At 40.8% G+C, this 21705-nt stretch overlaps 1 protein-coding gene across 3 annotated transcripts in view; it reads right to left on the minus strand.

Annotated features, from left to right (window-relative positions):
• The window catches only part of CACNA2D3 (calcium voltage-gated channel auxiliary subunit alpha2delta 3), a 734213-nt gene that overhangs the window by 478864 nt on the left and 233644 nt on the right, over positions 1 to 21705 (minus strand). The gene's annotated exons all lie outside the window — the stretch shown is intronic.

Consider the following 21705-nt stretch of genomic DNA (forward strand, 5'->3'; position numbering starts at 1 on the left):
AAGAGGAAATTATTTTAACACTAATATTGGAATACAAACTACAGTTTACTTTGACTTCTTTTGTATATGCAAACTCAGAGGACCAGTTTCTAATCTCTGATGCAAAATATACATCACCAAGTGAGATGTTCTCTCTTCAATCCTGAGGAGGGAGGGAGGAGGGTGTCTTTATTTTTAAAAATATTATATATTTTCCAAGTACAATTTGGATTATAAAAGTGCATTCGTACTGAAAAAGCCACTCAAGGTTATTAAATCACATAATTTGACTTTGTGTTTACAATTCACATTTTCATTTGAGGCTGCTCTTCCCCATGACAGTAACATCATTTCTATTATAGTCACTGCATATAAATATCTATAATCATAAGCTACATATTAATTGGTGCTAGTATTTATGACTGTATGATGACATTGATAGTCAGTGAATGTTAAAAGCACTGTTATTTATAACAGCAGTTAAGAACAGCGTGACAGGAAGCTGTGAATTGTAATTAATGTCTCATGCAAAATTATCACACTAATATTCAAATATTGAAAAGCAGGGATGAAATGTTTAATATTAATGTGGATATAAACAAAGACATTGTTTAAAATTTTAAAACTCCCATCAATTATAGGCAACATATATTTACAAATTTTGGCATGGCAGTAATATATGATTGTAAAGTTCTATTTGCTGAGGTGTTTGAACTCTTAGGAAGTATGGATTTTTCATTATTCCAGACAAATTGAAATTTAAATTATTGCAAATTCTTGGACACCACTTCACTCCTGCAAACTTCAAATGCCAGTCCCCATTACCAGTTTGGATCCCAATCCTGCTCCGATTGAAATTAAAGGCAAAATTCCCATTAGTTTCAATGGAAACTGGAACTGGCCCTACAAGTTGTCATATGTCAGTCTCATAACATTAATCATTTTACAATGATTTCATTTCATTATAATTTTCTCTTTGACAGTATTTACTTCACATAAACTAGTTCAGTTTTGTGTGACCTGTTTTGTGTTTTAAGAAGCTGCCTCAACTGGCACCACATCAAGCCATAATGTTACTATTTTTAGTGTAACATAACCTAATTTTAAATGGATACTGAATGAATCCAATGTAGATGTAAACAGGTCTTCCACGTATCTCTGCATTCTGAGATTGCAGACTGCCAATTTTAGGCCTATGCATCCTATATAGCCACATATAGTCCTATATTACATGCTAAAACCTGATCCATTTGCCTCTAGTGAGCCTGGAATAGTGTGAATTCCTGACCTCCACTCCTCAGCTTGGAAAGTTCTCCTTGCACCTTCTGACTTGACTGGTCATGTAGGAGCGAGGAGTTATGAGAAGACAAAGATCCTCATAAACAGATGAGGTGCAGAAAGTTGTTGCAGGAAAGTAAAAGGCAACCAGAGGAAAGTTTTGTATGTAGTAGTCTGTAATTCACCCTTTTCTGAGTCACCAGAGGCCAGATAATTTTAGTACTACTACTAAACGACTACGCGATTTGTACAATTCATATATTTGCTGTTATTTGTCATATTTGTATGATTTAAAGTTAATCTGATTCTTAATAAAGAAAAAGTGCAACCAGAATATTTTGAAGCCCAAGTCAAAATACAGGACTCCAAATATAGGTCATCATTTTTATGTCATTGTATTGTCCTTTTACATTTCATGTATTTGTCCTACGACTATTCAGAAAAAAATAGCTGCATTGCCTTTCAAATTCACCTACAAAATTAAGAAAACTGAGACTGTAGTCTTTTTCATTTGGGCCTACCAGACATAAGCCATCAAACTTCAAATTCTTATATATTCAAATTAACTTGTGTTTAGTACATTTTCAAATGTACTTGCTGAGCAGCGATAGATCACTTCCAAGATTTTTTTGAACTGGGTAGTTTAGCTGAATGGTATTATTATTATTTATTTATTTGCTCTATGGTAGTGCGTAGGATCCCCAATCACAGACCAGGACATTATTGTGCTGGGTGCTACACAAACACAGAGCAAAGGGCTTGCTGGTTCAAACCGCAGACCATCAGAGCTCAGCAGGGAACTTTTGGTGCACAGCAGCAGTAGATTTACACCCCAGCTTGATTTACACTGATCTGATCATTTTGATAAGTCCTAAGTATAAGATAAGAGACCACAGGTGAATACAGACAGATAGATGGGGAGTACAGGGAAACAATGAGACAATATTGGTCACCATGATAAGCAGTGGTCTCAGCACACCAGCTGCCTAACCACTGTTAAGTTTCTTGTAGGCAATTAGCTGAAAGACCATGGCTAGAAAGAACAATGCGATTAAAGTGGAAGGTTTAAAATGCAACAACAACAACAACAACAAAAAACCAGACAGTTTATTCCCAGCTGTAATTGTCGAAGTTTCTGTGTAGCTAAAGATACAGTATGAATGATTAAAGTCACAGAGACATGTTTTTAGTTAACATAAGCCAGTTCTGTTGGTAAAATGTTACTTAATCAATACACATCAGTACATCAATACACATTCTAGTATCAAGGCAGAGTTGCAGCTCAGCATCTAGGGTAACAGTAATGGAAAACAGAACTTGCCATTATGTATCATTAAACTATAATCAATTACAGAAATCTGTTAATGCTTTCCTTCAGAGAGACAACCATCGGGAAACTCAATCTATTTAAACGTGAAGATAACAAAAGGAAACGATTTTTAAACAAGGTGGTTGGGTTAAGAACATTTTTATGAGACAAACTTTACCAGATTTCCTGACCTCATTTTATTAACCTAGAAGTCAAAATAGACAAAAACTTGTTTTTTATATTCCACATGTAGAATATGAAAGTTCGTACTAAATCTGGGCCTGGAATATGCATTTTCCAGACAGCATCCAAGATCATATTTGCCATAATCATTATTGTGTGTGTGTGAGTGTGTGTGTACACAATGATGTCACTGTTTATGATATTATAAGCCCAGTTCACAAAGCACTGTATAATTTTATGTGGTCCTGCGTAGTTCATTTACACACAAGCTGTAGTGTAATGCCTGCCGAATTCACAAGGAAACGTCAAGGCTTATCTGGAAATGCAGTGATTCATAGACAGGGTTTAGGCAAGTGTGTAGTTGCATATAAAAGCCAATGTGACCATAAGAAACATCCCCTTTGCCTACAAAAGCATTGATCATTGAAGGACTCCTTAATCAGTCAATAGAAGAAACCAGCTTTAGTCTTGCCACGAGAGAAGGTACAAAATTGAGACAGAAGAAAATGATCTATCATCTTAACTCTCTCTTCCTGATTCTCACCTACACCAGATTTACATTAGGGTACCTCCTCTGACTGCATGGAATTTACTCCTCATTTACACGAGGGCAACTCAGAAAATAATCCGTCCATTGGATGCATCACTCCATCTAGCAACAAACAACTTTCTTTCACATCTTCTTCTTCCACCACAAAAAGAAAAACAAAGAAAGAGGACAAGAGAAATTGTTTTTGGGGAAAAAAATCATCCTTAGACCTTATAAAGATTAGGAATACATACAGATGTATGGAAGTTTCCTAAAAGCTACAGAGGTTGCATATTGTCCATCTCATGCTGCTACTCCTGCTACTAATACATCTCTACCTCAATATAACGCTGTCCTCGGGAGCCAAAAAATCTTACCGCGTTATAGGTGAAACCGCATTATATGGAACTTGCTTTGATCCACCGGAATGCGCAGCCCCACCCCCCGGAGCACTGCTTTACCGCGTTATATCCGAATTTGTGTTATATCGGGGAGCGTTATATCAAGGTAGCGGTGTAGTATTAATTTTGGATTAGAGCAAAAGCTAATCATGTGTAAAACCTGCACAACCAGACAGGAGTGAAGATTGCCTGGTGCCTTTGTTTAAAAAGCGATCTATCTCCCACTGCCTATTGCTCATTGTCTTCATTCAGCAGAACCTCCCTAATTATCATTTCATGACTTCGCAAACCTAATAATTCCCACCCAAATATTGATGGTATCACCAGTGCTGTAGAGAGGTCATATATCACCAATACGCCATTACTTTAGCAAAATATACTTCAGTGGACCAGCTTCCGTTGGTGAGAGACGCATGCTTTCGAGCAGGGCCGGCTTTAGCAAGTGTGGGGCCCGATTCCCGGGGCTTGTACTCACTGGGCAGCGCTCCTAGTCTTCGGCAGCACTTCAGATTGCCGGCCAGGGGAGGGGGGTCATGGGGCTTGCCGCGCTCCGGCCGGGGTCGCGGGGCCGTGAGGCAGCTGTGCTCCGGCCGGGGTCGCGGGACCACGGGGCTGCCGCACTCCGGCTGGAACTCCAGCCAGGAGAGCAGGGCCGTGGGGCAGCCGTGCTCCGTCCGGGGTCGCAGGACCACGGGGCTGCCGGAGCTCCAGCCGGGAGAGCGGGGCGGTGGGGCTTGCAGCGCTCTGGCCGGGGTCACGGGGCCGTGGCACTCCGGCCAGGGTTGCGTGGGGCAGCCGTGCTCTGGCCAGGGTTGCGGAGCCACGGGGCTTGCCGGGGTCACAGGGCTGCAGGGCTGTCACGCTCCAGTCAGAGCTCAAGCTGGGAGAGTGGGGCCGCAGGGCTTGCCGCGTTCCGGCCGGCACTCTGGGCAAGGGGAGTGGAGCCACCAAAGATTTAAATTAAAAAAAAAAATTAAAAAGGCGCCTAAAGCCGGCCCTGCTTTCAAGCTTACACAGAGCTCTTCTTCAAGTCTGGGAAACTAACTCAAAGTGCCACTGAAATACAAGATTTAAACAGGTTTCAGAGGGGTAGCCGTATTAGTCTGTATCAGCAAAAACAACAAGGAGTCCTTCTGGCACCTTACAGACTAACAAATTTATTTGGGCATATGCTTTCGTGGGCTATAATCCACTTCATCAGATGCATGGAGTGGAAAATACAGTAGGCTGTGTATTTATACTTACTGAATTTTCCACTCCATGCATCTGATGAAATGGGTTATAGACAAAGTCTACTGTATTTTCCTCTCATCCAAGTGGGTTATAGCCCACAAAAGCTTATGCCCAAAGATTTGAACAGATTGTTTAGCTTACTTGTGTAGTTAACACACATTTCAAGGGACCATTCAATGTAAAGTGGCAAGTTATCACTCTATATCAGTCCTGATCCTCAAAGGAAACCTGCACAATATTTTCAAAAGACGAACCTTGGAGCTTAAATTCATAACTTTGCTAGATACTAAAAATCATGAACTGAACAGAGACACTGGATTTATGGCTTATTACAAAAATCTGCAACCCACTAACAACCGCCTCAGCTGCTTTTTTCTTTTCGTCCTTTCTTCTCTGTGACTGGAGGGGTATTAACAGGCCACTTTACCTTGAATGGTCCCTTAAAACTTTTGCTAAACAATCTGTTCAAATCTTGTATTTACCAGCCACATTTCCAGTTAGTTTCCTAGACCTGAAAAATAGCTCACCAACAGAAGTTGGTCCAATAAAAGATTTTACTTCACCCACCTTGTTTGTCTACTATTCTGGGACCAACAAGGCTACAATACTGTATACAAAATATACTTCATCACATTTACTACCAAACCATGAGGATTTATTATAAACAAGCTAAACTGTACTTATAAAATGGTCAAATTCTGACATCCATTGCTTTATAACAGTGTGTAATGAGACACATTTTGTGATACAGGACCCTTGGATCACTTTATTATATGTATCAGAGGGGTAGCCATGTTAGACTGGATCTGTAAAAAGGGAGAAAGAGTCCTGTGGCACCTTATAGACTAACAGATGTATTGGAGCATAAGCTTTCGTGGGTGAATTCCCACTCCATCAGCTGCATTATGTGCACTCCCTTACTTTCTAAATTTGGTAAATGTGCAATAAGTCTCCTAGTCTTCAGTGTTAATTAGGTCCAGACCCTGAAAGGTAAAATTGGTGGGAGAGATAGAAGTTCAACACCTCTCAGAATCAGGCCCTGAGTGAAGTTCTACTATTCTGCCTTTTCTCTCACTCCCACTCCCCATCTTTTCATATCAGCAACATAATTAGACTTAGGTTAAAGATCTGGAAACTAGGGTCTGTAAATGAGAACATTAATCATTGTATTACTAAACTTTTACAACAAGAGCATTTTCAACTAATTAAACAATACAATCCCAGGGGAGAGATTTTCAAAGGCACAAAGGGGAGTTATTGAAAGTCTAACTCCCCTTTGTGCTTCTGAAAACCGCTACCTCAATCATCAATCAATATCATTGCACACAATGGGATTATCCATGTGTTTACAGGATTTTGCAGGATTAGGGCCACAGACAGTGCTTAATTTGTAATGAAAGAGGTGCCAGGGCTCAAGCAATTTTTTTACATTTATAACTGATCACGGCAAGCCCAGAGGTGCCAGGGCTATGAACTGCCAAGCCTAGAGGTGTCAGGGCTCAGCCCTGACAAGCCCTTGTACAAATTAAGCACTGACCACAGAGCAAAAGCGGGATTAGACCCTATTGTGCTAGACACTGTACAAATACATAGAAAGACATGGCCCTTGGGTTAGGATACTGTTTGCCAGAACTGGAAGTGGAGAGTGGCCATGTTGGAAAATATCACATAAGTTGCCAAGAATGATTAGCCTACAGCAGCCTCTCATATTTGCTGATATGCACAGAAATGTTCACTAATACCTCTGATATGCACAGTTTGGAGACATATGCAAACACACCACTGATCTGACATGCAGGCTGAGCCCAAATTAAGGCAGATTTTCTATATTTTAATGTCTGAGTTGAACATTTTGTAGAACTGTAGCCACAAATCAGTTAGTCTTGTATATTTTCTATTTCAGTTTTCAATTTAAACATTAAATCAAATTCTATTGTAATTCTGTTTCTATTTTTTGTTATAAATATGTAACAAATAAAATTTGCTGAGGCAACTGACCACTATGAATTTGTCTGGCAATAGATATGGTTTAATTAGAGCACAACTTTATTTACTTAAATTATCAGGGAGTACCCAGCAATCAATTGTACAGTGCAGGTCATCATCATTTCCATAATAATTTCCACATTCTTGGGAAGGCTGCCATCAGCCCTTCTGCTTCCCAACCAGGTCCCAGCCATCCTATTACTGAGACCCTGACACTTTCCCTTCGTATGAGACTTAAGGAGGCTAGAAAAGGAGGGGGTTGGCTCCTTGCTGAACCAGACTTAAGAGCTCCATCCCCTCCTACTTCAGGTCACTTAAGGGATATTTTCCTTTAAGTCCTTTTCCAATCTGTTGTACCTCCTGTCCTGGTACAGGCGCTTCTTGATCTTCCCCACTTCGACCAGGTAAACTTTCCCCTTCCTCCCCCTCTCCTACTAGTTGCAGAAGAAGCCTTTATAGTTCTCCCCCCCCCTTCCCCTTTTTTTTTAAACAGGCCAGCCATACAAGAACCCCGCACATACAGTAGCAGTGAGCACATTCTTTCGAGTATACCGGAGAGCACATCATGTAAATCAATTATATGTGGCATTTTGCTGCAACTTCTATGGGCCTGATCCTAGAAATGTTTTTTTTTAACCAGGGAATTACTCATAATAGGGCCACTCACATCAGTAAATACTACAAGACTAGCAGTAAGTGTTTGCAGGATTAGGCTCTAAATACTTAGAGTTCAAGTGCAAAGTGGTAAGCAAACTTATTTCATTCTTGGAAGGATTGGCACATCCAAAATACCAGCCTGTTACTTTAAAAATGCATTATTATTAAAGTACACCTGCCTATAAATATGCATACTTAATTTCTTTCATACTGTCACTCATTCCAAACCTTGCTAGATTGTAGACATTAGCCTAGAAGGTTGAATATTTCAAGTCTAACATTTCTGCAAGTTCACTGTAGAATTATTATACCTTGAACATTTCATTTTAAACACAGAAGGAACCTGACAGCCCTTAATTGTACACCTTAGACATTATCATGGCCTTTTACAGTTTTATATTAGCATCCACAACTCAAGTTAAGATCACAGTTCATTTTTATGGATTCTGAATAATGTTAGCAACATCTGAAAGTTTAAAAGTCTCCAATATATATTCCATGAGCAGAAGGTTTCAGCTGTCCATGAAGTATGCAAATATGTTCATAGATTAAAAATAATAAAAAAAAAACAAGCCACTGAATTCAGTCAAATCCTTAATTTTATTAACTGTCCCAGCACATGACTGATGAAATGATGTGTGAAAATACAGGGTGAGGCAAAATAACCTACTTGATCCCAGAAAATTTTCAAACAATGATCATTACCAAGTTTAATTAACTTCAGTACAAAAACGGGCTCATTCTGTCTCAAGGCAATGAAGCTCAACATGCAGACAATACAATTAGAAACAAAGCACAAGTCTAAAGCGAGTTGTATCTTAAATTTGAAATAATGAGCACAGTGTTTTAATTGTGTATTAAGCAATTATGTGAGACTCAAATACAACAAAAAACAATGCACACAAACGTGAAGGGATGGATATAGCTGGTTGCTCATCCATTATCTTCCTAAAAATTATGGCAAGAAAAGTAATTAGTATGTGCAATACTTTAGAAATTTTTCGTCTATGATCTTCTAAAACATACTCACTTTTACATCACACCATTCAGAGATGGGAATTACCAAAGCAATGAATTACTTGGCGACTTCTAAGTTTCCTCCCTTACATACATTCATTAAATCTTTATGTACAATATTATTTTGCCTTGAAAATTAGAATTGTGTAGCAAAGAAATTGCCCCCCCAGAAAAAGGAATAATGCAAGGTAACTTTCTCCCTACTCAGCGCACATTAACTTTTTGATATTTTGTCTGTTTCTAAGGCTATATCTACACTACAGCCTACGTCAGCAAAACTTATGTCACGCATCGGTGTAAATAAAACACCCCCGAGTGACCTAAGTTACAGCAACATAAGCGCTTGTGGGCACAGTCCTATGTTGGCAGGAGAGCTTCGCCGCCAGTGTCACTTCTGCCTTCCGCAGAGATGGTTTTATTATGCTGACACGAGAGCTCTTTCCCATCGGCATAGAGCATCTTTACCAGCCGCACTGCAGCAGCTCTGCTGTATTGGTACAGCTGCGCCACTGCAGCACTTACATGTAGACATGCCCTAATTATCAGAGGGAAAACGGTCTTGTATTTAATTTAATCATGAAGCAACTCCAAAAAGGGCCCAAGAGGAGAAGCACAGATGGCCCGTCATTTATGTCTCCCATTTATAGTTTTTTAAACCTCAAAATAACAGAAGAAAGGTGTGCAGGGTGGGGAGAGCAAAACATGCCTGGGCTGTAGTATCAGATATCATTGCTTGTTACAGGCTATCTGCTTGATAATCATAAATCCCCAGGGTAATATTCTGAAATGCTTTGCTTTTCAGATAGGTGTGAGCCAATAAAGTTTAATTTTCTATGAAGAGCAGGAAACAGCAAGCTCAGCACAATCAGGTACCAGGCTGCACAAATATTCCTGCTTATGAACGCTTTCACATAAAGCAAGCAGGAAGAGTTTGAAGGTAATAGTGTGTATATCATGCAAAAGGTATCAGTTTCCCAAAAGGTAGACACCACTTATGAATGAACTGCTCCACTAAATTATATTATTCCTTGAAGGAAAACAGAGAACAACATTATATGCAGTGACTACAGAAAAGTGAGACCAATAGGGCACTGAATTTTGCAGGGGCTAATTAAGGATTTGTATTTAATTTTTTTAATTTTGCTGGAATAAAGCTGAGCACCAATGAGCCTTCTAAGTAACTCTTACGCTGCCTACCCCCTAAGCATCTGGATGTATAGTCCTCTCAACATATATCAGAATTCAAAAATATAAAGTAGAGATGTTTTAAATAGATCAATTTTAAATATATCTGACAGGCAGCTGAGCCAGCATGTGGAGCAGGCAGGCACATTGCAGAGATCTGACTTTGATGATAGAACGTGTTGTATATCTTCTTTATAGAAGCCTTAACAAATCAGAAAGCAACAGTCTCAGTACACCACTACCACCTCATATTGTCCATATATGAATAAGGAAAGCTAAGCTAGTGTGATATTTTTCAAAACTAAACTGATATGATCAAAATCCTCAGAATTATGATTTTCCTTTGACATCACTGAAGCCAAGGAGAATAGTTTCATGGAAATATTCAGAGTGATCTTGAAGGGGATAAAAGGGCATGTCTGAAAGTGTCTGATCTGTAATTCTGGCTCCCAATGTGAAATCACACAATATTCTGTGTAGAGCTGCTGTCGTTGGTCAGGCAAAGGACACATGACTCTCTGGGTGGGATCAAATTACTGAAGGACAGATGAGGGTTTTCTGAAGACAGACAGCCAAATATAGTTAGAAAAGGCTTTCCACAGCTAAGGTGTTCCGCTTTTCCTGAGCTGTTTTACTTGTGGATCTCTTTCCCTGAGTATTGTTTTCCATTTTCAATATTCCCATGATCTGACACTGGTAGCTTTATAACAGGATCTTGTGTGGCCATTTCACCAAGGATCATTCCCTCCTTTCTCTCTCTGATTCTTTAATATTGTCAATCACAGCACTGCTATGATCACAAATTGGTTGTCCTGTAACCACATCTATCGTGGACATCTTCTCTAGTTCTTTTTCAGTGTGTTTCACCTCTACTTGCTTTGAAAATCAGCACAATTACTTTTTCTGACATATATGACATTTTCAAGCTTGGTACATTTCCCAGGAATGCTGCAGTGCTTTATCACATCTTCCACCCACAGTTTCTTCTTTGTTTCCTAAATCCATTTTTTTCTCTCAGAGTCTTTTGCTAAGACTCTGTGTTTCTTTTTAGGTGTGGTGCTTTTTTATTTTTGTTTTTTTAAATTGCATTTCTTTTAAGCTTGCATTTGTAGGTTGTCCATTGTTAATCTCTCTGGGGTTTCCTAATTAAACGTATGTCAGGGAGTTTCGTTCACGGTTTCATATACAGTCTTCTGATTTGGAGTCAAACCTCATGCCATCAGTTTGTCATCTGCTCATCTCCAGTGATGTGCATGAGGGAATTTATTTGGTGCTCACCTCTTACTGACAAGTCCTCACGCAACACAGAGCAGCTCAAAATGGTTTATCCATTTTAGCCACACTGAACGATCAGCAAAAGTAAAGCTTTATTAAGGAACTTTCGGAGAAGTGTCAATGCCCTTGGAAAACAACATCTGTGCCTTTACAAATTCTTTAGTTACTTTCTTTCTGCTGCTTCTTCAGCCTTCTTCCTGCGCCCCCCCATTCCTCTGAATCCTTACCTATTGTGGCCTATCCACAATAGCTCCTTTCAACCAACCGATATTCAGGGGGTTGGGGCGCAGGCTCGAGGGTGGAGCTGGGAATGAGGGGTTTGGGCTGCAGGAGGGGGCTCCGGACTGGGGTAGGAGGTTGGGATGCAGGCAGGTGTAGGCTCTGGGGTGGGGCTGAAGGGTTTGGGGTGTAGAAGGGTGCTCCGGGCTGGGATTGAGGGTTTGGAGGGTGGATCAGGACTGAGGCAGGGGGTCGGGGTGCGGGGCGGATGTGAGAGTTCTGGCTGCCTGTCCCGCAGCTCCCATTGGCCACGGTTCCCAGCCAATGGGAGCTGCAAAGCTGGCGCTTGGGGTGGGGGCAGTGCACAGAGCCCCCTGGCTGCCCCTATGCATAGGAGCCGGAGGGGGGCATGCCACTGCTTACAGGAGCCGCAGGGAGCCTGCCTTAGCCCCGCTGTGCCACCGAGCGGACTGTTAACAGCCCAGTCAGCAGGTTGACCAGAGGCACCAGAGCCCCTTTTCGACTGGGTGTTCTGGTCGAAAACCGGACACCTGGCAACCCTACAAGGGACACATGTTTCCATATGCAGAGATTGTAAGGAATGGTGTCCATCTTGGCTGCACTGTTGGAAGTAACTGGCCATTTCGAATAAAAGAAATTTCATGAGTTTTGAAGTCTGTAATCTAAGATCATGTGAGTCATTACTAAAAAGCAACAAAAGTCCTGTGGCACCTTATAGACTAACAGATGTATTGGAGCATAAGCTTTCATGGGTGAATACCCACTTTGTCAGACGCATGTGTAACTCTCAATCCGGTAGGAGACATTTCAACCTCACTTTAGCACTTGTTAAAGCAAACTTGATAATGGTGCCTATTTTAGTATTGTTGATGAAAAAGTGGTCCTTTCAACTAGATTTAAGTAGTTCTGGGGCGGGCAAACTTTTTGGCCTGAGGGCCACATTGTGTTTCCAAAATTGTATGGAGGGCTGGTTAGGGGAGGCTGTGCCTCCCCAAATAGCCAGGCATGGCCCGGCCAACACCCCCTATACAACCTCCCCACCCGCTTCTTGCCCCCTGACGGTCCCCTGGGACTCCTACCCCCCCACCCGCTCCCTGTCCCCTGACTGCCCCCACAATCTCTGCCCCTGACTGCCCCCTACCGCCCCATCCAACCCCCCCTCTCCTTCCTGACTGCCCCCCAGGACCTCTGACCCCATGTTCCCCACCCTCTGACCACCACCCCAAACTCCCCTGCCCTCTATCCAACCCCACTCCTCCCTGCCCCCTTACCGTGCTGCCTGGAGCACTGGTGGCTGGCAGCGCTACAGCCGCGCCGCCCAGCTGAAGCCAGCCACGCCACTGTGCAGCACAGAGCACTGGGTCAGGCCACGGCTCTGCAGCTGCGCTGCCCCAGGAGCTCACAGCCCCGCCGCCCAGAGCATTGCGCTGGCGGTGAGGCGAGCTCAGGCTGCAGGGATGGGGGGACAGCAGAGGAAGGGGCGGGGAGTAGCCTCCCGGGCCAGGAGCCATAGTTTGCCCACCTCTGAAGTAGTTCCTTCTTGTACAGTGGAACACGGTGGCTTGCCCCATGGACTCCAGAGCCTGGGGCTAAACCAACCCTGATTATGGAATGAGGTCCACCTGAGGGGAATTAGACAATTCCCTATGGAAGTGGGAGAACCCAGGTAGCTCCAGCCAAGCTGGTGGATGCTGCATGGAGACAATACCGTGACACCAGAGAACTTTCAAGGTAAAGCCCAGTGAGTTCACGGCTCCTGGGAGGGGCTGGAAACCCAGGGACTGGACATCAAAGACCCAGCAAGGGACAGCTGGGAGGATTGGCAGGGAGATCAGACTGGAGTAGAAGAAGAGCCTTGGGGTGAGAGAAAACGCCAGAGCTAAGTATGGACTTTTTCTTTGTGTTGTTGGAATAGACTTTAGTTTGGGAATCTGGGTTGTTTTAAACCGGTTCTGGTATTAGTCCCCCTGCCTGGGACTAGTCTGTTAACCAGAGAAAACCTTTGAGCTCTTAAGAGGCCTGCAAAACTGGGCTAACAGGGACAGGATGCCTGCAAAGGGACCTGCAGCCAGGAGGGGGTGCTCACAGTAAGCAGCAGTCCTGTTATGGACAGCATTATCCTGGTATCTCAACAAACGTATATGAATCAGCCGGCAAAGTGTTCATCGGACCTGTAATAAATTATAGAGTTTCTCAAGGCATCTTTCAAAAGAGGATTCAAAGTTGCCAACTCTCACGATTTTATCAAGAGTCTAATAACAACAATTGGCGTTTTACTAATAGCACTATCTGCTGGAGTAATGTGAACACATGAAAATCTCAGCATGTGTGTGTTTAAAAAGTAAATTTCTCATCCTTATGGCTGTGGAGAAACAGCATGAAAATGTGACCTGAATGCATCCTAGAGATTCAAATGCCAGAAGACAAATATATAATATTTTATGTTAAATCTCATGATGTTTTTGGGACTGACTCATGACATTTTAATGTTTAGGGTTGGCAATAATACAAAACTTCCCAAGGCAACCCTCCAAGACAAAAATACAAAAGACAGGCCCTTAAGAGGTGTGGCCAGCACTCACAATGAGGGACACAGCAAAGGAACAAAAATCGAAAGATAACTGAACACATCCTCTATTATATATCAATGATAAGTTAGAGAATTACTGAACACCAAACCATCATTTGTGGTATCTATCGTAGTTATCGAGTTCAACCCCTACACACGATTAGATTCTGCACTATGTGTTAAAGGAAGGTGCATATGAAGTCCCGCTCCACAATGCAAGAAGCAGGGTGGATGCTGTATCCTGGGCCTGATTCTGTGCAGGCACCAGAAACTGCCCACTGGTGCTCATAGAACACTAGGGGGGGATCCTGTAAGCATTCTATAGTTCCAAGAAGACATGGCCTATTGTGTAGGGAGTGTATCCAGCCCCAGAGCTGGCAGAGGATACAGAATATATTACATATGCTAGCAGTGAGTTCATCCTACCCTTTTTCAAAAGAGAAGCAAACTATTTCTGGCAGTACATTGTAGTTGTAGCCCTGTGTTGATGGGACAGCACTTGAACCCAAAGTGCACAAAGTACTGCTCCCTGAATGTCTCTCTCATAAAGAGCAAAACTGCATGGAAGTCAAGAACAAAGAACATAATGGCAGAGAATCTGTTGCTGCGTTTCTGAAAAATACTGCACCGCATCCCTGGCTGTCAGACAATGAGTTGAAATATCTGCATTGCTGTATCTCTCTATAAAGTTAAACCCATATTTTGTGAAAGGGAAATGATTAATATGAATGTTAATATAAATAAAATCACTCTTCTATGATGCTTTGGATTAAAGTTGTTTGTTTGTATTCCTGAAATTGAGTGTTGTTAGAAACTCAAAGGAATACAAATTTAACAGAGGAGAGGAGAGGAAAGTCTGATGATCAAGCTTGCTTTAAAAAAATATAGCAGCTGCAAAGCCAATGGAGAACAAAGTAATTTTTCCTAGGAAATAACTAATTGTGCTTTATTTATGTTTGCCCCATACAAATCTCTTTTTGTAGTCAGCTGCTGCAGACATAAAAATCAGATATAAAATCTTGGAAAAGCATCCAAAATTGTTCCATGGTCCCATCTCTCTGCATGCTCTCTCTGATACATAAGCCCTCTCAGGCATGCACTGTGAATGTGATGTAGGGATCTCACTCTGAAGGTTATTTATGTGTTGAGCAACTCTGGAGAATTCTCAACTAGTAGCAGTTTGAAATTCACTGCTTCCTTGATAGCTCAACGGCCATTTATTTTTTCTCATTCCTCCTTACAGCCCCAAGAAGCAAAGAGGAAACAGCGAATAAGCTACATGATTGAAAGGTTTGTTCTTTAGAGCTTAAATCCGAATGTCAGTTTGCTGCAGCTCTAATATAAAAGCAATTGTGAGTCAAACTAGGAAGCCCTGAGCTTGAAGTCAACAGGGGTTTTACTAAATTAAGGACTGCAAAATTCGATCTTTTGTTACGAGTAAGGCAGGTTTGTGAAACAGTTTAACGAAAAAAATTAAAACAGAATAATATTTTGCCTAACATTGTGATCATTTAAGACAGTGGTCTCCAAACTTTTTTGATCGCGCATCCCTATCAGTAAAAAAAAAATTGAGCACGCACCCCCTGCTGAGCCGGCTCTACCATTTTTGCCCACCTGAACTGCCGAAGCAAAAAAAAAAAAAAAAAGCTCCTCCTGCCGCACACCCCCAAGGATCCTCTTGCACACCCCACGTTGGAGACCACTGATTTAAGATAGCAGAGCGGGTGTGCCTTATGCACATGGAAATAGAAATGCAGCCTGTGTCACTTCTCCTCTATCATCACCATCCTTAAAGTGCAGGTGGCTTTTTAAAAAAGTGACATTGTGGGGTTCTACATTTATTGTGTCTCACTGATTCCTTATCAATTTTGCTCAATATTTAGATAAGCTCTGCTAGCCCATCCAGGATTTTTTCTACAATCGTCTACCAATAATAAAAATTCTGCAGGCCAGGGTAATACTTCTGCAGCCACACTATATAACTGAAGGTATAATCTGAACACAAGTGAACCCCACTGGAGGTTAACAGTGCAATACAGATGTAGCTGATAGAAATTTGGCCTGCAGAATCTTTTCACCGGCACTGGATTTGGAGGGCTGGCATTTCGAAAAATATCTTTTTGATTTTTAGAATAAGCACATTTGATAAGGAATCAATGAGATACAATAAACACCGGAACCCGCTTTGCTCTTTTAAGAACCACTTTTTCAGGAAGGCATTTAAATGCTTTATCCTGCGAGATGGTGAGCATTTGCAGCGCCTGTGAGAATTGTGATGATCAGGACTTCTCAAGATCAGACTTTAATGTTGTGGGTTTATTACTGACATCTAATAAAATATTAACACTAATGGATTATAAAATCTAGTCACTAAATGCATCATTTCAAAATTACTGAGATAATGAATGTGTGAATAGACTTTTCCAAGTACACTAATATTAAAATAATGCACATAGTTTGAATAAGTATTTAACAAGATGGTGTACTGTAGTGATCCCCAATTATCTTTCATCCTATTATTTTCCAGTAACTTATCTAAGTTTCTACAGTCTATTACATTAAATGTTAATTAAATACCTAAAAATTGCAACATAAATGCATCAATAAAAATATCATTATTAATTTGTTATCGGGGCTACGCAGTACCATCCCTTCCCTCAGCAATCCGTGCTCAGGAAAGAAACAAACTCCAGGGTAGAGACAGCCAGAGAATCAAGCCAGTGGAAGCAGATGCTGCAGGGACCTGCAGAACCTTTGGACACTGGTAACATCATCAGTCTGAAAGGCTGTTTACTCAAAACCCCTTCTGGCCACTCCCACACAATCACTTCATTCCCAGGGCTTGTCTATATTACAGACATTACAACGGCACAGCTATGGTACTGCAGCGCCATAGTTTAGACACCTGATACAGCGACGGAATGGGTTTTGCCATCACTGTAGTTAATCTACACCCTCAAGACTCTGTAACTAGGTCAACAGAAGAGTTCTTCCATTTACCTAGTAGTGTCTATATCAGGCTTAGATCAACTTAACTACATCTCTCAGGAGTGTGAACTTTTCACACCCCTGAGTGACAGCAAGAGGCTGACCTAAATTTTAGGTGCAGACCAGGCCTCACTCGTGTGTCCTCCCTACTCCATTCCTTCCTCTCCTCCCACCCCCAGCCTCCCTACATCTTATCCTTCCTTTATCTTTCCATGTAGCTGATCCCCTCCTAACAAAATCTCATTTTTTTTTAAATTGTGGAATTAACACGATTCTTGGAAATCATCACTTTGTTCACTCTGCTCCAATGCTCTATCCCTTTTGCCTATTTAGACTGTAAGCTCTTTGGGGTAGGAACTGTCTCTTACTCTGTATTTGTACAGTACTACAAGGTAGGGCCCAACAGGACCCCAATCTCAGCTGTGATCACTGGACACTAATGTAGCAAAGAAGTTCTAATAATAAATTAGTTATTTATTTATTGTTTAAATATACACAGACATCAGTTAACCAAACACGAACATTAATTTTGTTCTCTAATGAGAGTTAAATAGTAGAAAATTCTATTTTGACTATTAAAAAAAAAAAAAAGAATGCCAGGGAGCGATGGGAAATGCATTCGGTGGTATCAGTCCAGGTTCTCATGGACAAGCATCCACACTCATGCCCTGCATTTAGTGGCTTGATTTTCAAAGATGCTAAGACCCAGCAGCTTCCACTGGAGTCAATAGCAAAATGCCCATCAACTTCAATGGCAGCAATACTAGGACCTCATATTGCAAAACAGGAGGAAATTGCACACTGGGCCAAATTCCTCCTATTCTCCCAATCATCTCTTGCCATTTTTGATTTCCAACCACACCTTTGTACAGCAACTGTGGAAGTTCCATCTTATATGGTTGTTCACATGGTGGCAGAATGTGTAAAAATGAGAAATAATTTAAGTAGCTCACTTATTTATAGAATTGGGAAACCCTCAAATATGTGCCCATATGAGGGATAGAGCTTTCCAAAGACGCAAAGGGCTGTTAGGCACCCAATTCCCAGTCAAACAGGAGTAGTAACACCATTCCTCTTACCCAAGGATGTATCACATATTGCAAACTTTCAAGGGTTAAGAATTTGTCACAATGTAAAAAATACCCTAACCATGTAACACTGACTTAGAAAAGCTTCAGCCTATCGCCCTATTTTTTTCTGAGCATAGAATGTAGGAGTTCACAACAAGTATTTAAGAGTTTATTAAAAATACAGGATATTACATATCTGCCAGCTACTGAATAAGAGAGCGACAAGGTGGGTGAGGTAATATTTTTTATCGGACCAACTTCTGTTGGTGAAAGAGACAAGCTTTCGAGCTCACGCTGTTCAGATACAAAGAAAATCAGAGTGTACTATAAATCGCATGAGAAAGTGCTCACATACTAAAATGGTGGCTGCAATATAATACTGTGATGCAGACAGTTTTGTCAGCTGAGTGAGTGGTTTGGATAAGCACCCGCTAATCACATCACTAAATCTTTGAAGTGGCCCATCATTTGTATGCAACTGCAGTAGTAATTACATAGAGCCATAAGTTAGATTTTAGAAGTCGATTTTAGGTGGTTTTAAATTATAAAAACTGACCATTTTCCAAAGGTTTGGAGAGATTATTATGGGGCAGAATGGTGGGAGGATCTGTGCAAAGTAGGCTGAGTAGAAAATTTTGCACTCCTAGGGAAAATGAATCCCAGCCAGGCCTTCCCCACTCTCCGTTGAGGGACCCCAGTTGGGCAGACGTTCCCCGGCTTGGGGCCCTGTGCTAAGGCTTCAACCAGCAGAATCCAGAATGGTGCTTCAATCATTCTTTCCCAGGAGTTCTGCATTTTAAGAAATTTATACTCCAAGCACGAGTACTAAGCAATTTAATTAGAATGTTGGACTTCAATCAAGAGGAATGATTTTGTTATACGGTTATTTACAATTCCTTTGCAACAGATTATCTCCTTATGATGAGTGAACTAGTATCCTCTCTTCTTCCCTTCTCTCCTTAGAAGTACTAAGGCTACATCTACACTACAGGGGGGGGGGGTCGATTTAAGATACGCAAATTCAGCTACGCAAATAGCGTAGCTGAATTCGACGTATCGCAGCCCACTTACCCCGCTATAGGGACGGCAGCAAAATTGACCTCTGCGGCTTCCCGTTGATGGCGCTTACTCCCACCTCCGCTGGTGGAGTAAGAGCGTCGATTCGGGGATCGATTGTCGCGTCCCATAAATCGATCCCCGAGAGGTCGATTTCTACCCGCCGATTCAGGCGGGTAGTGTAGACCCAGCCTCAGTCTCCTGCAGGTAAGTTAGAGGGCTGTTTCACAACTACTTAAAAGCCTCAGCATTTTAGGATAACCTCCCTGTGGCAATGCAGAGGAGTCTGTCTCTATATTGCTTTCTCTGCCATTTTAAGTTGTTTTATACAGAGGCAAGCACACTGTCAGTGTTCAATAAATAAAAATACTTACCCCTACTTTATAAGTCATCCAGAGATAAGCAAACTCATAAGTCTATAGAAGTATTGTCATAAAGCAACTACACTTAACAGTAAGAATGTGGATTAATTTTATTTACATAAATATTCCTGTTGTGTGAAATCTGTGAATTATTTCTTCAGATGTAAGCAAACTTGACAAACACTCCTTGATACCATACTATAAGCATAACTTTGAAATCCTATACACTAGTGGGAAAAGTATTGTTTTGGCTTAGAACTTGAAATCCAGATGTTTAGAAGTTCATCTACCCCCAACTTGCTACAACTACAGCTCTTAGTTCACATTCCTGTAGAAACAAAGAACTTCTCAAGGCCAAATGCAGACAGTTAAAGCTTTAAATTCAGATATGCCTGAGGTAGAGCTCTGCCATTAATCAAACATGCAGCATTTGATGCTGGTGAGTTAGACAATCATATCACCCAGTTTGATTTATTTCTTTCAAATAATGGACAGGTTTATTTATGTCTCATTCTGAAGATGTTTTTGTTGTTAACTTCGACAGATTCAGTGTCAGAGATAAACATCTGAATGCTTAGATCATTATAATGCACTATAGTATATTGATTAGAATTTTTATAAGATCACTAAGGATAATACCAATAAAGCTATTAAGAATAAAACCCATAAGGAACTGAATTTGACCCAACAGAAGGATAGAATTTCAGCATTACCAAAGAGAATTCCAAAGACATAAAAAATGAACTCTTCCAGCTGTGATTTTCTTAACTTGGTATTTTCCCACAGACAATAAAAATATTAATATAATTTTATTTTTCCTTTACATCATTTTTATGTAGTGATAGAAGATTGTCCATACGCTCATCAAACCACAGACAATGATTCTGGATGAATAAAAAGTACAAAAACAGTTTCTTTATCTGCTTTTGCATTTTCAAGAGCAGTGGGGATCAGACAAAGAGCTTAGACTCGTGTTGTGTAGCATACCGCTAATTTAAACTTTTTCACACTGTCTCCCACACTTAGGGCAAAGCATAAGAAGCTTTGCAAATTCCTCTTCCGCAGCAAAATTGCAGCAAGATTTCTATCCCCTTCAACTTGAATGAACACTGCCAACTCATTCTGGTCGTTATTTTTATATTGAGCAGATGGTGGTCTGAGATTTTGATAAACAACAACAATCTCCCAGAAATTGCAGGGTTGCGGAGTTGCAGGGTTGCAGAGGGGTCATCAAAACCAAGATTAACAATTGATTAGCTTTAATGGACCATGGCAGTAATAAACAACAGGAGCTGTACACACAGATTTGATGGTCCTGTTAATGCTGCTGACACAAATGGCTTTTAACTGGCTTCCTAAAAGTGTTTATATCTTCAAAGCCTCAACAAATGAAGGACTTTGTCAAAGTGAGAACCATCCTCAGTGAAGAGGCATTTACTGTATACATTTAAAACAGTCTTCCAGAAATGTGCTCCTGATTTATTTAGACAATAGATTCAATTTCTTCCAGGTGTGAAGTTCAGAAAATGAAATGCAGTAGGCCTTCCAAAGGCTGGAGTGCAGTAGAGTTCTGAGCCGTTTGAATCCAGATAGATATAACACTAAAAAATTATGAAGAATCACTACTTCTAATGTCAACATTTTATGTTAATTTCAAAACTTTCTTATCTTTAACTCTGAAGAGGTCACTCTTGGTATTCTCTTCCTATAACAGATTTATTTTCACAGGGAATCAGTTATTCCACACCAGAATTTTATTATGAAAAGGTACTTTGTTATGACTATAAAGTAACCATGGCAAGTTCTGAAAACAAAACCTATTGAGACAGATTCTAAGTGTACTCTTCTTCCCTTTTCCTTAAACCTATTTTCCTTAATGTTTACTGCTCAACCTTAAGATAGACAGATTCTTGATGGGTTTCAGAGTAGCAGCTGCATTAGTCTGTATCCGCAAAAAGAACAGGAGTACTTGTGGCACTTTAGAGACTAACAAATATATTTGAGCATAAGGTGCCACAAGTACTCCTGTTCTTTTTGTAGATTCTTGATGGACATCCATAGAAAATTTTAGAAGACAATCTACATGGCGAGAGCCAAACTAAATAATACCTTTGCCGAATACGGCATTCAGTGGACCAATGAATAGAAATGCATTACAGCCAGGAAGATATTTATTAATTTAAATATTGAAGTACAATACATATATATTTTATTATTAAGTTAGCTTCAATTATTTTATTGTCTGATGAATTTGTATTCTTATATGCTTTGCCTTATTTTCTTAAAGCTTTTTCAATTTTTTTTTAATCTTGTTTCCTAATTGTTCTTGTTTTCTCCCTTCCCTTGTATTCTGACACCGGTACACAGAAAAAGGCACCATTTTTATAC

This window comes from Malaclemys terrapin, chromosome 7 (genome assembly GCF_027887155.1).
Source record: "Malaclemys terrapin pileata isolate rMalTer1 chromosome 7, rMalTer1.hap1, whole genome shotgun sequence".
Taxonomy (NCBI): domain Eukaryota; kingdom Metazoa; phylum Chordata; order Testudines; family Emydidae; genus Malaclemys; species Malaclemys terrapin.